Consider the following 13269-nt stretch of genomic DNA (forward strand, 5'->3'; position numbering starts at 1 on the left):
ACCTTGGTTGCAGCTTCATGATCCAGTCTTCTCATGGTCTAAAGGAGAACTTATTTCCTGGGGAACTACCTGTTTCAAACATTGCCTGCAAAATCCCTCAAAACCATCTGGTCCTGTCGTAGCTATGGTGGAAGTTCCTGATTCATTGCCTAATTACTATCATGCCTTTAGTGATGTGTTTTCTAAGAAGGAGGCTGAGACATTACCTCCACACCGGATATTTGACTGTCCTATCAAATTGTTTTCAGGGGCTCCTCTACCCAAGGGAAGGACCTATCCCCTCTCTCATCAAGAAAATGTCTCTCTTGAGGAATACATAAAGGACAACTTAGCCAGAGGATTTATTTGTCCTTCCTCATCACCTGTGGGTGCAGGTTTTTTCTTCACTATGAAAAAAGATGGAGGTCTCCGTCCCTGTATCGATTATCGGGCTTGAATCAGATTACTGTCAAAAACAGCTATCCTCTGCCGCTCATTCCTGAGTTATTTGATCGTCTTCAAGGTGCTTCTATTTTTTCCAAGTTAGATCTCCGTGGGGCCTACAATTTGGTCAGAATCCGTAAAGGAGACGAATGGAAGACGGCATTTAACACTAGATTTGGTCACTACGAGTATCTAGTAATGCCATTCGGATTGTGCAATGCACCAGCAGTAATTCAGCACTTTGTTAACGAAATCTTCAGAGACTATCTAAATCAATTTGTTATCATTTATCTCGACGAAATTCTGATCTATTCCAAAACATTACAGGAACATGTACATCATGTAAGAATGGTACTTCAGAGGTTACGAGACAATTCTCTGTTTGCTAAATTGGAGAAATGCTCATTTCATCAGAGTTCCATTCCCTTTTTGGGTTATATCATTTCAGAAACAGGTTTTGAGATGGATCCTGCTAAACTTTCAAGGACTGGCCCAGACCAACTACTCTCAAATCCCTGCAGAGGTTTCTTAGCTTTGCCAATTACTATAGAAAGTTTATAAAGAACTTTGCTGACATCACGTTTCCGCTCACTTCTCTTACTAAGAAAGGGCAAAATTGTAAGAACTGGTCCACTTCGGCAGTACAGGCTTTTGAAACGCTAAAATGAGCATTTTCTTCAGCACCTCTTCTCAGTCATCCAATTCCTGATCTCCAGTTTATTTTGGAGGTTGACGCTTCTTCTATAGCAGCTGGAGCTGTTCTCTGCCAACGTGATCCGACTACCAGCAAGATACATCCTGTGGCGTTCTTTTCGAAAAAATTCAATCCTGCCGAGTTAAATTATGATGTGGGCAATAAGGAGCTTTTGGCTATAAAATTAGCTTTGGAGGAATTGAGGCATTGGTTAGAGGGTACCAGTCAACCTTTTTTCATTCTGACAGATCATAAGAATCTTTTATACCTCCATACAGCTACTCGTCTCAATCCTCGTCAGGCTCGGTGGGTATGTACCCAAAGGATTACGTCTTAAGCTTCTACGTTGGGCTTACGACAACATTTCAGCAGGTCATCCTGGAGTAACCAATACTTTGTGGAAACTGAAGCAGCATGTTTGGTGGTCCACTATGAGGAGGGATGTTAAGGATTATATTGCTGCTTGTGGTTCTTGTGCTTCGAACAAACAATCTTCTCATCGACCGTTTGGTCTATTACACCCTCTTCCTATTCCTCATTACCCTTGGTCTCACTTATCCATGGACTTCGTTACAGATCTTCCTGTTTCTGCTGGAAATACGACCATTTGGGTAGTGGTGGATCGGTTCTCCAAGTCTGCTCACTTCATACCTCTTCCAGGCTTGCCTTCAGCTCAAAGACTTTCTCAACTCTTTGTTCTACATATATCTCGTTTACATGGTTTTCCCACTGACATAGTCTCAGATCGCGGAGTTCAATTTGTTTCCAAGTTTTGGAGGTCTTTTTGTAAGCACTTCGGAATCAACATATCTCTTTCTACTGCACATCATCCTCAATACAACGGACAGACTGAGCGTGTAAATCAAGACTTAGAATCTTTTCTTAGACATTATGTAGACCATCACCACTCCAACTGGTCTCAGTTATTGCCTTTGGTGGAATTAGCTCACAACTCACGCTATAACGCCTCATTACAGACCTCTCCCTTTAAGGCAGCTTATGGTTTTGAACCTAGAACCTTTCCTATGATTACCAGTTCTACTGAAGTCCCTGGAGCAGATTGTATTGTGAACAATCTCAGTAACCACTGGCAACTCATTCGTCAAAATCTAATTTCCTCTTCCTTAAGACACAAGAGATATGCTGATCGCAGAAGGTGTAAGTCCTTTACTTCGTACTGGAGACAGAGTATTTTTATCCACCAGATTCATATGTCTAAAACAACCTTGTACTAAGTTGTGTCCTAAGTACATTGGACCTTTTCAAATTGTTTCTAAAGTTTGTTCTTCTGCATACCGCCTGGCTTTACCCAAGACTCTCAAGAGCCATCCAGTGTTTCATGTCTCCTTACTCAAGTCAGTCATCTACAACGGGTACTCTATCAAGAGTAGACAACCTCCTCCACTTTCCGTAGAGGGAACTTCTGAGTTTGAAGTCAGCCAGATTTTGGATTTCAAGCTACGGGGCAATCGGCTGTACTACCTGGTCCATTGGAAAGACTATCCTATCTCTGAAAGATCTTGGGAACCAGCCTCTCATGTTCATGCTCCAGCTCTTGTCAAGTATTTTCACAAGAAATACCCTGCAAGGCCTGGTCGGGTCCCCGGGAGGGGTCCTTGAGGAGGGGGCACTGTCACGCTCGGCCGCTGGGAAGCTCCAGCTGTCCTTTCTGTGTGCTTAATTGACAGGTAGTCTGAGCCACCCCTTCCTGATGATGTCACCACCAGGCTTTTTATTCTGGGCTTCCTGTTTCCTCAGTGCCCGTTTGTTTCTCTTTGTGGCTCCTGTGAGGACTTTGCTGTGGAATCTCTCTAACTGCCAAACTCTGCAAAGACTGACTATCCTGGGTTAATCCTCTAACTTCCTGATAACCTGTTGCCGAACATTGCAAGTACTATTTATTCTGTGAATCTCTCTATCTGCATGTTTACCTGTTGCCAAAACTCTTCAAATACTGGTAATTCAGTGTAAACCTTCAAACTGCTTGATATCCTGTTGCCAAACATTGCAAAGACTGTCTATTCTGTGAAACTCTCAAACTGCATGACAACCTGTTGCCAATCCTTGCAAGTACTGATTAATCTGTATTAACCCTCAAACTACCTGTTATCCTGTTATCTAACTCTGCATGTACTGCCTATTCAGTATAAACCTACAAACTGCCTGATAACCTGTTGCCAAACTCTTCAAGGACTGACTACACAGTATTAACCCTCAAACTGCCTGATAACAAGTTACCTACTCCTGCATTATTAACTGTTTCTTGATTACCCTTCCTCTGTCTGAGTATAAGTGACTATCCCTGCTCTCCTGATTCTGTGGAAGACTTTTCCTGTAACCAGTTCCTTACTCAGAAGTCTATTTGGCTGATATCTTGAATTACTTTGGACTCAGGCTAACCCTGCTCCATATCGTGAGTACATTGTTTTTTTAGAGGTTGTCGTGGGGTCACGTCCTGGATTAAACTCAGAGTGCAAGGGTGTTGTTTAAGTTCACCCTAGCATTTGGGTCTTCTTCTGGACTTTTCCTAACCTGACAGTACGTTTAGCAAGAGTAGAGATAGCCCCATCAACTTTTGGGATTTTTTCCCAAAACTCTAATCTATCAGATGGCAAAGGGTACAATTTCTTAAGCCTTGGAGAAGGAGTAAATGAAGTACCCAGACTATTCCATTCCCTAGAAATTACTTCTGAAATAGCATCAGGAACTGGAAAAACTTCTGGAATAACTACATGAGGTTTAAAAACTGAATTTAAACGCTTATTAGTTTTTATATCAAGAGGACTAGACTCCTCCATATCTAATGCAATCAACACTTCTTTAAGTAAAGAACGAATAAACTCCATCTTAAACAAATATGAAGATTTATCAGTGTCAATATCTGAGGCAGAATCTTCTAAACCAGATAGATCCTAATCAGAGATAGATAAGTCAGAATGATGGCGGTCATTTAAAAATTCATCTGAAATATGAGAAGTTTTAAAAGACCTTTTACGTTTACTTGAAGGAGGAATAACAGACAGAGCCTTCCGAATAGAATTAGAAACAAATTCTCTTACATTAACAGGAACATCCTGAACATTAGATGTTGAAGGAACAACAACAGGTAATGGATTATTACTAATGGAAATATTATCCGCGTTAGATAGTTTATCATGACAACTAACACAAACTGCAGCCGGAGGAACAGTTACCAAAAGTTTACAACAAATGCACTTAGCTTTGGTAGAACCAACATCAGGCAGCGTCTTTCCAGAAGTAGATTCTGATCCAGGGTCAGGTAGTGACATCTTGCAATATGTAATAGAAAAAAACAACATATAAAGCAAAATTATCAAATTCCTTAAATGACAGTTTTAAGAATGGGAAAAAATGCAAAACAAAACAAAACAAGCCTCTAGCAACCAGAAGCAACTAAAAAGTGAGACTGAAATAATGTGAAAAAACTGGCGCCAAGTATGATGCCCACATTTTTTGGCGCCAAAAAACGTCTGCAACAACATGCATCAAAAATGACGCAACCTTCCGGCGTCAACTAGGACGCCGGAAATTACAATATTCTCGTGCCAAAAAAGTCTCGCGCCAAAAATGACGCAATAATTACATGAAAGAAACAAATTTACATTACACTGTCCCTTAAAGAAATAGGTAAGTCAAAATGTAAGTATTCAAATAGAACATGTCATTTTAAGACGCACTTAATTTCACTTCAATTTTTAAATGTACTTTGCTCTCTTGGTGTTTATTCTTGAAAAAGATTGTGTACATATCCTACACTAGTGGGCGCTAGCTGGTGATTGGTGCCTGCACACATTTGTCTCTTGTGATTGGCTGACTATATGTGTTCAACTCTCAGCAGTGCATTGATTGGATTTATTCTTAAAATTAGTTTGTATATAGCCCTCACACAATGTAACATACTACCCCTTTAAGGGGAGGTTCCTTCTTTCACCAGGCCTATAAATTACAATGGATACTTCATATTATTGCTTGGTATTGAAGTATCCAGCCGTAACTACCTTTGCTCCTTGTGTCCTAAACAGAATTGAACCATATTCTGTCTCCATTGCCTTAACCTTTTGAATTATTTATATTCATTCAAATCACCTTCTCACCTTGCTGGAATAATTTACTTTGTCTCCAGCTACTTTCAACTCAGAAGCCGTTACAGCTGATCTCTGACCTTTGCTGCAATCAGCTGTTCTCTCCCTGCATACAGGAATCCTTCCACGCTGCAGAGTGACGTCACTCCAACGAGCGGCTTCCTCTGTGTGTGTGTTCTGCACCAGATCATAGCCTGCTTCCCAGCGTTCACTTGCCTGTTTGAACTCCTCCTCACCTTCGAACCTAGAGACCCCAGGACTCTCTCTTCAAAGATTAGAACTGCTTAATCTTACACCGGTAAGCTGCCTAAACTAGTTCAGCTTGTATTTTATATATATATATATATATATATATATATATATATATATATATATATATATATATATATATATTGTCTCCTACCTAAATCTACTGCAGTTATACCCGTATTTTTGTAAAAAGTCTTTATTTGTTTTGAACTTCCTGTTAATTTTTATAACTAAATAGTTCAAGCTTCCATATTGACTTTAAACATTAAATTCATGAGAGGTTATAGGAATTGCTTAAGATATTTGCAACTGCCTATATCTCAATATGAAACATACTCCAAACTTATTTAAAGAGACATTCACATTAGACTTGCTTGTTGGTTTATTCAAGATTCACAGATTAATTAAACATAAGAAAATAACAAAAAGTAACCAACTGTTTTGCTGTTGGCAATTTGTGAAAAGGCACAAAGTGAGCCATTTTGGAAAAGAGATACACTATTACTACTATAGTGTTGTTTTCTCGGATAAAGGTAGATCCACTTTTTATTAGATAGGTCCATAAAATGAGCGTTTAAATCCCCTGGATTCATCATGTTGATTAAATCAGCTGAATATTTCTGCCTTGGTATTCTGTAACGTGGTTAAAAGTTGGTTACTTTTTGTTATTTTCTTATGTTTAATTAATCTGTGAATCTTGAATAAACCAACAAGCAAGTCTAATGTGAATGTCTCTTTAAATAAGTTTGGAGTATGTTTCATATTGAGATATAGGCAGTTGCAAATATCTTAAGCAATTCCTATAACCTCTCATGAATTTAATGTTTAAAGTCAATATGGAAGCTTGAACTATTTAGTTATAAAAATTAACAGGAAGTTCAAAACAAATAAAGACTTTTTACAAAAATACGGGTATAACTGCAGTAGATTTAGGTAGGAGACTATATATATATATATATATATATATATATATATATATATATATATATATATATATATATATATAAAAAATACAAGCTGAACTAGTAACAAGCTTCCATATTGACTTTAAACATTAAATTCATGAGAGGTTATAGGAATTGCTTAAGATATTTGCAACTGCTTATATCTCAATATGAAACATACTCCAAACTTATTTAAAGAGACATTCACATTAGACTTGCTTGTTGGTTTATTCAAGATTCACAGATTAATTAAACATAAGAAAATAACAAAAAGTAACCAACTTTTAACCACGTTACAGAATACCAAGGCAGAAATATTCAGCTGATTTAATCAACATGATGAATCCAGGGGATTTAAACGCTCATTTTATGGACCTATCTAATAAAAAGTGGATCTACCTTTATCCGAGAAAACAACACTATAGTAGTAATAGTGTATCTCTTTTCCAAAATGGCTCACTTTGTGCCTTTTCACAAATTGCCAACAGCTCTAGAAACTGTTTCATTACTGATACAACATGTCATACGACTCCATGGACTTCCAGCCACTATAACATCCGACAGAGGCTCTCAATTTACCTCAAGGGTATGGAAGCAATTATGTTTGTCACTCAAGATTGATCAAAGACTCTCTACTGCGTTCCATCCTCAGTCTAATGGACAAACTGAGCGCACCAACCATTGGTTGGAAGAATACAGAAGATGTTATACCACCCAACATCACGACAACTGGACTACTCTACTTCCTCTTGCTGAGTTTGCGCATAACAATACCTATCATTCAGCCATTAAAACCACCCCTTTCTTCGCTAATTATGGATACCATCCTACTTTTCATCTCCATCCAGAGGTTCATAGTGATTGTTCTGTCATAAATGACCTCACCAACACTATGTTGGAGACATTTTCTCTACTCTATGAAAACATCAAAATCGTTCAGCAAAGGCAAAAGAAATATTATGATCTCAGACATAGACCTTCACCTTCTTATGCTATTGGGGACCTTGTCTGGCTCTCAACAAAGAATTTGCGTCTTACTGTACCCAGCAAGAAATTCAATAAATTATTTATTGGACCATTTCCTATTACCAAATTAGTAAATGAGAACGCTGTGACCCTTGAATTGCCTACTCATTTTAAGATTCATCCCACATTCCACGTCTCCCTACTGAAACCCTATAAAGCACTTTGAAATCCTATTGATCCTTCTGTACAAACGATGCCTATTGCCCCAGATGGGGAATATGAGGTTGAGGCTATTCTTGATTCCAGGAAAGTCTCTGGTAATCTACAGTATTTGGTGCACTGGAAGGGCTACCCCTCTGAGGAAGACTCCTGGGAGCCATCTGCTAATCTCTCTGCTCCTAGATTGGTATCCCTTTTTCATAGAAGGTATCCGGATCGACCCAGGGGGGAGTCCTGTAACATACTACCCCTTTAAGGGGAGGTTCCTTCTTTCACCAGGCCTATAAATTACGCTGGATACTTCATATTATTGCTTGGTATTGAAGTATCCAGCCGTAACTACCTTTGCTCCTTGTGTCCTAAACAGAATTGAACCATATTCTGTCTCCATTGCCTTAACCTTTTGAATTATTTATATTCATTCAAATCACCTTCTCACCTTGCTGGAATAATTTACTTTGTCTCCAGCTACTTTCAACTCAGAAGCCGTTACAGCTGATCTCTGACCTTTGCTGCAATCAGCTGTTCTCTCCCTGCATACAGGAATCCTTCCACGCTGCAGAGTGACGTCACTCCAACGAGCTGCTTCCTCTGTGTGTGTGTTCTGCACCAGATCATAGCCTGCTTCCCAGCGTTCACTTGCCTGTTTGAACTCCTCCTCACCTTCGAACCTAGAGACCCCAGGACTCTCTCTTCAAAGATTAGAACTGCTTAATCTTACACCGGTAAGCTGCCTAAACTAGTTCAGCTTGTATTTTATATATATATATATATATATATATATATATATATATATATATATATATATATATATATATATATATATATATATATATATATATATATATATATATTGTCTCCTACCTAAATCTACTGCAGTTATACCCGTATTTTTGTAAAAAGTCTTTATTTGTTTTGAACTTCCTGTTAATTTTTATAACTAAATAGTTCAAGCTTCCATATTGACTTTAAACATTAAATTCATGAGAGGTTATAGGAATTGCTTAAGATATTTGCAACTGCCTATATCTCAATATGAAACATACTCCAAACTTATTTAAAGAGACATTCACATTAGACTTGCTTGTTGGTTTATTCAAGATTCACAGATTAATTAAACATAAGAAAATAACAAAAAGTAACCAACTGTTTTGCTGTTGGCAATTTGTGAAAAGGCACAAAGTGAGCCATTTTGGAAAAGAGATACACTATTACTACTATAGTGTTGTTTTCTCGGATAAAGGTAGATCCACTTTTTATTAGATAGGTCCATAAAATGAGCGTTTAAATCCCCTGGATTCATCATGTTGATTAAATCAGCTGAATATTTCTGCCTTGGTATTCTGTAACGTGGTTAAAAGTTGGTTACTTTTTGTTATTTTCTTATGTTTAATTAATCTGTGAATCTTGAATAAACCAACAAGCAAGTCTAATGTGAATGTCTCTTTAAATAAGTTTGGAGTATGTTTCATATTGAGATATAGGCAGTTGCAAATATCTTAAGCAATTCCTATAACCTCTCATGAATTTAATGTTTAAAGTCAATATGGAAGCTTGAACTATTTAGTTATAAAAATTAACAGGAAGTTCAAAACAAATAAAGACTTTTTACAAAAATACGGGTATAACTGCAGTAGATTTAGGTAGGAGACTATATATATATATATATATATATATATATATATATAATACAAGCTGAACTAGTAACAAGCTTCCATATTGACTTTAAACATTAAATTCATGAGAGGTTATAGGAATTGCTTAAGATATTTGCAACTGCTTATATCTCAATATGAAACATACTCCAAACTTATTTAAAGAGACATTCACATTAGACTTGCTTGTTGGTTTATTCAAGATTCACAGATTAATTAAACATAAGAAAATAACAAAAAGTAACCAACTTTTAACCACGTTACAGAATACCAAGGCAGAAATATTCAGCTGATTTAATCAACATGATGAATCCAGGGGATTTAAACGCTCATTTTATGGACCTATCTAATAAAAAGTGGATCTACCTTTATCCGAGAAAACAACACTATAGTAGTAATAGTGTATCTCTTTTCCAAAATGGCTCACTTTGTGCCTTTTCACAAATTGCCAACAGCAAAACAGTTGGTTACTTTTTGTTATTTTCTTATGTTTAATTAATCTGTGAATCTTGAATAAACCAACAAGCAAGTCTAATGTGAATGTCTCTTTAAATAAGTTTGGAGTATGTTTCATATTGAGATATAGGCAGTTGCAAATATCTTAAGCAATTCCTATAACCTCTCATGAATTTAATGTTTAAAGTCAATATGGAAGCTTGAACTATTTAGTTATAAAAATTAACAGGAAGTTCAAAACAAATAAAGACTTTTTACAAAAATACGGGTATAACTGCAGTAGATTTAGGTAGGAGACAATATATATATATATATATATATATATATATATATATATATATATATATATATATATATATATATATATATATATAAAATACAAGCTGAACTAGTTTAGGCAGCTTACCGGTGTAAGATTAAGCAGTTCTAATCTTTGAAGAGAGAGTCCTGGGGTCTTGCTGAGTTTGCGCATAACAATACCTATCATTCAGCCATTAAAACCACCCCTTTCTTCGCTAATTATGGATACCATCCTACTTTTCATCTCCATCCAGAGGTTCATAGTGATTGTTCTGTCATAAATGACCTCACCAACACTATGTTGGAGACATTTTCTCTACTCTATGAAAACATCAAAATCGTTCAGCAAAGGCAAAAGAAATATTATGATCTCAGACATAGACCTTCACCTTCTTATGCTATTGGGGACCTTGTCTGGCTCTCAACAAAGAATTTGCGTCTTACTGTACCCAGCAAGAAATTCAATAAATTATTTATTGGACCATTTCCTATTACCAAATTAGTAAATGAGAACGCTGTGACCCTTGAATTGCCTACTCATTTTAAGATTCATCCCACATTCCACGTCTCCCTACTGAAACCCTATAAAGCACTTTGAAATCCTATTGATCCTTCTGTTCAAACGATGCCTATTGCCCCAGATGGGGAATATGAGGTTGAGGCTATTCTTGATTCCAGGAAAGTCTCTGGTAATCTACAGTATTTGGTGCACTGGAAGGGCTACCCCTCTGAGGAAGACTCCTGGGAGCCATCTGCTAATCTCTCTGCTCCTAGATTGGTATCCCTTTTTCATAGAAGGTATCCGGATCGACCCAGGGGGGAGTCCTGTAACATACTACCCCTTTAAGGGGAGGTTCCTTCTTTCACCAGGCCTATAAATTACGCTGGATACTTCATATTATTGCTTGGTATTGAAGTATCCAGCCGTAACTACCTTTGCTCCTTGTGTCCTAAACAGAATTGAACCATATTCTGTCTCCATTGCCTTAACCTTTTGAATTATTTATATTCATTCAAATCACCTTCTCACCTTGCTGGAATAATTTACTTTGTCTCCAGCTACTTTCAACTCAGAAGCCGTTACAGCTGATCTCTGACCTTTGCTGCAATCAGCTGTTCTCTCCCTGCATACAGGAATCCTTCCACGCTGCAGAGTGACGTCACTCCAACGAGCTGCTTCCTCTGTGTGTGTGTTCTGCACCAGATCATAGCCTGCTTCCCAGCGTTCACTTGCCTGTTTGAACTCCTCCTCACCTTCGAACCTAGAGACCCCAGGACTCTCTCTTCAAAGATTAGAACTGCTTAATCTTACACCGGTAAGCTGCCTAAACTAGTTCAGCTTGTATTTTATATATATATATATATATATATATATATATATATATATATATATATATATTGTCTCCTACCTAAATCTACTGCAGTTATACCCGTATTTTTGTAAAAAGTCTTTATTTGTTTTGAACTTCCTGTTAATTTTTATAACTAAATAGTTCAAGCTTCCATATTGACTTTAAACATTAAATTCATGAGAGGTTATAGGAATTGCTTAAGATATTTGCAACTGCCTATATCTCAATATGAAACATACTCCAAACTTATTTAAAGAGACATCACATTAGACTTGCTTGTTGGTTTATTCAAGATTCACAGATTAATTAAACATAAGAAAATAACAAAAAGTAACCAACTTTTAACCACATGTTACACACAATTGTTTAACTAACAAATCAGGTTCATATACTGCAAACTGAGAATCTACAAGTCTTGTATCCATGAGATTAGTTAATAGCGGAAAACCAGCATCATTTTTAATTTTTTTCTCTGCAAAGTATTTCTGCATGGATAATTTCTGTGTGAAACGGTTTAAATCTACAAATAGAGAAAACACATTGTGTTTATTCGTGGGGCTAAAGGATAGTCCCCTTTCCAAAATTCTCACCTCATCATCTGTTAACACATGTGATGAAAGGTTATAGATCCCCTTATTAAGTGCCTGTAGTTTTGCCTTTTTGACACCTGTTCCTTGTCCTCTACATCCCTGTGGCTGTGAGGTCTTTTCCCTTTTTGGTTGGGTTGTAAGGGAAACTACAGGCTCTAGATAACTGGATATGCTTTTCTGTTTACAAAAGGGTGGGGGTGGGCCCTGCTCTAAAAAAGATTGGTTAGGGTTGGAGTTGACAATAGGGGACTCTGCAATGGAATTGCAGGATGCACCCTGATTGTGATATTGATTATTAGAGTCATTGTAACTATTACGAGCCCCATAGTTTGATTCATGGTTTATGTTGATTGTTAGGATCATTAGCTCTGTTGGATGCCCCATGATTAAATTTGTGGTTTCTACCATGTTGTTGATAGGTTCTATGATGACCACCACTAGATTTTGGGGATCCCTAATAAACAGGGTTACCTCCTGGTGTTCTATAGGTTACTTGCTCATAGTCACTCTTAGTAGATTGTATAAATTGTTTATGATTGGAATTCCTATGGGGGTAATGATCTCTATAGGGCTTATGTCTCTCAGAGTTATCATTCCAATTTGAGTATCTGGGAGAGTACCCACCAGACTGTAGGAGCTTATCATTGGCAAAAATCTCATTGTTAGACACCACTCATGTTTGTTGATAACTCCAATTGTTATTTTGCTGATTTTGATTAGTCCTTCTGTAATAATCAAAATTAGTATCTGGGTTTCTATTTTTATGATGTGTGACTGTTATCCAATTGTCAGAGGAATTCTTAGGTAGCACCTGGTCACTGTAATACTCACCCTGGGATACTGGAGGGGTTATCTGAATCATTTTCTTTATATTATATATAAAAACTTCTCCTTTAATATAATCTTCCTCATCCCTAATGATCTTATGGTTTTTGACATTTATAAGATCTTTTTGATATGTGTCCGTTTTCGGTAGGACCATACTATTAAAATCTTCATACAATTTCAATGTTTTATATTTGTCTAGACTAGCCTGTATGGTATCAATCTCTTTAGAGGTCTGTTCTACTAATGGCTTTCAATGGGCAATCAAAATTCTCATTAAAGTATGGGAGCACTCACTAAGAGCCTCCTCCCATTTAGACATCACAACAGAATCCTCTTTAAAAGAACAGCTTTTAGATAACCTAAGTCCCCGTGGGACCTGTTTTTTGTCTAAATATTTTTGTAACATTTCTGAATCGAGCCAGTGTCTGCATTCAGTATTGATCGACTCTTCTAATCTTGCAAAAAGGCATGTATAGATAAATTATCTATC

This window comes from Bombina bombina, chromosome 5, assembly GCF_027579735.1.
Source record: "Bombina bombina isolate aBomBom1 chromosome 5, aBomBom1.pri, whole genome shotgun sequence".
NCBI classification, from domain to species: domain Eukaryota; kingdom Metazoa; phylum Chordata; class Amphibia; order Anura; family Bombinatoridae; genus Bombina; species Bombina bombina.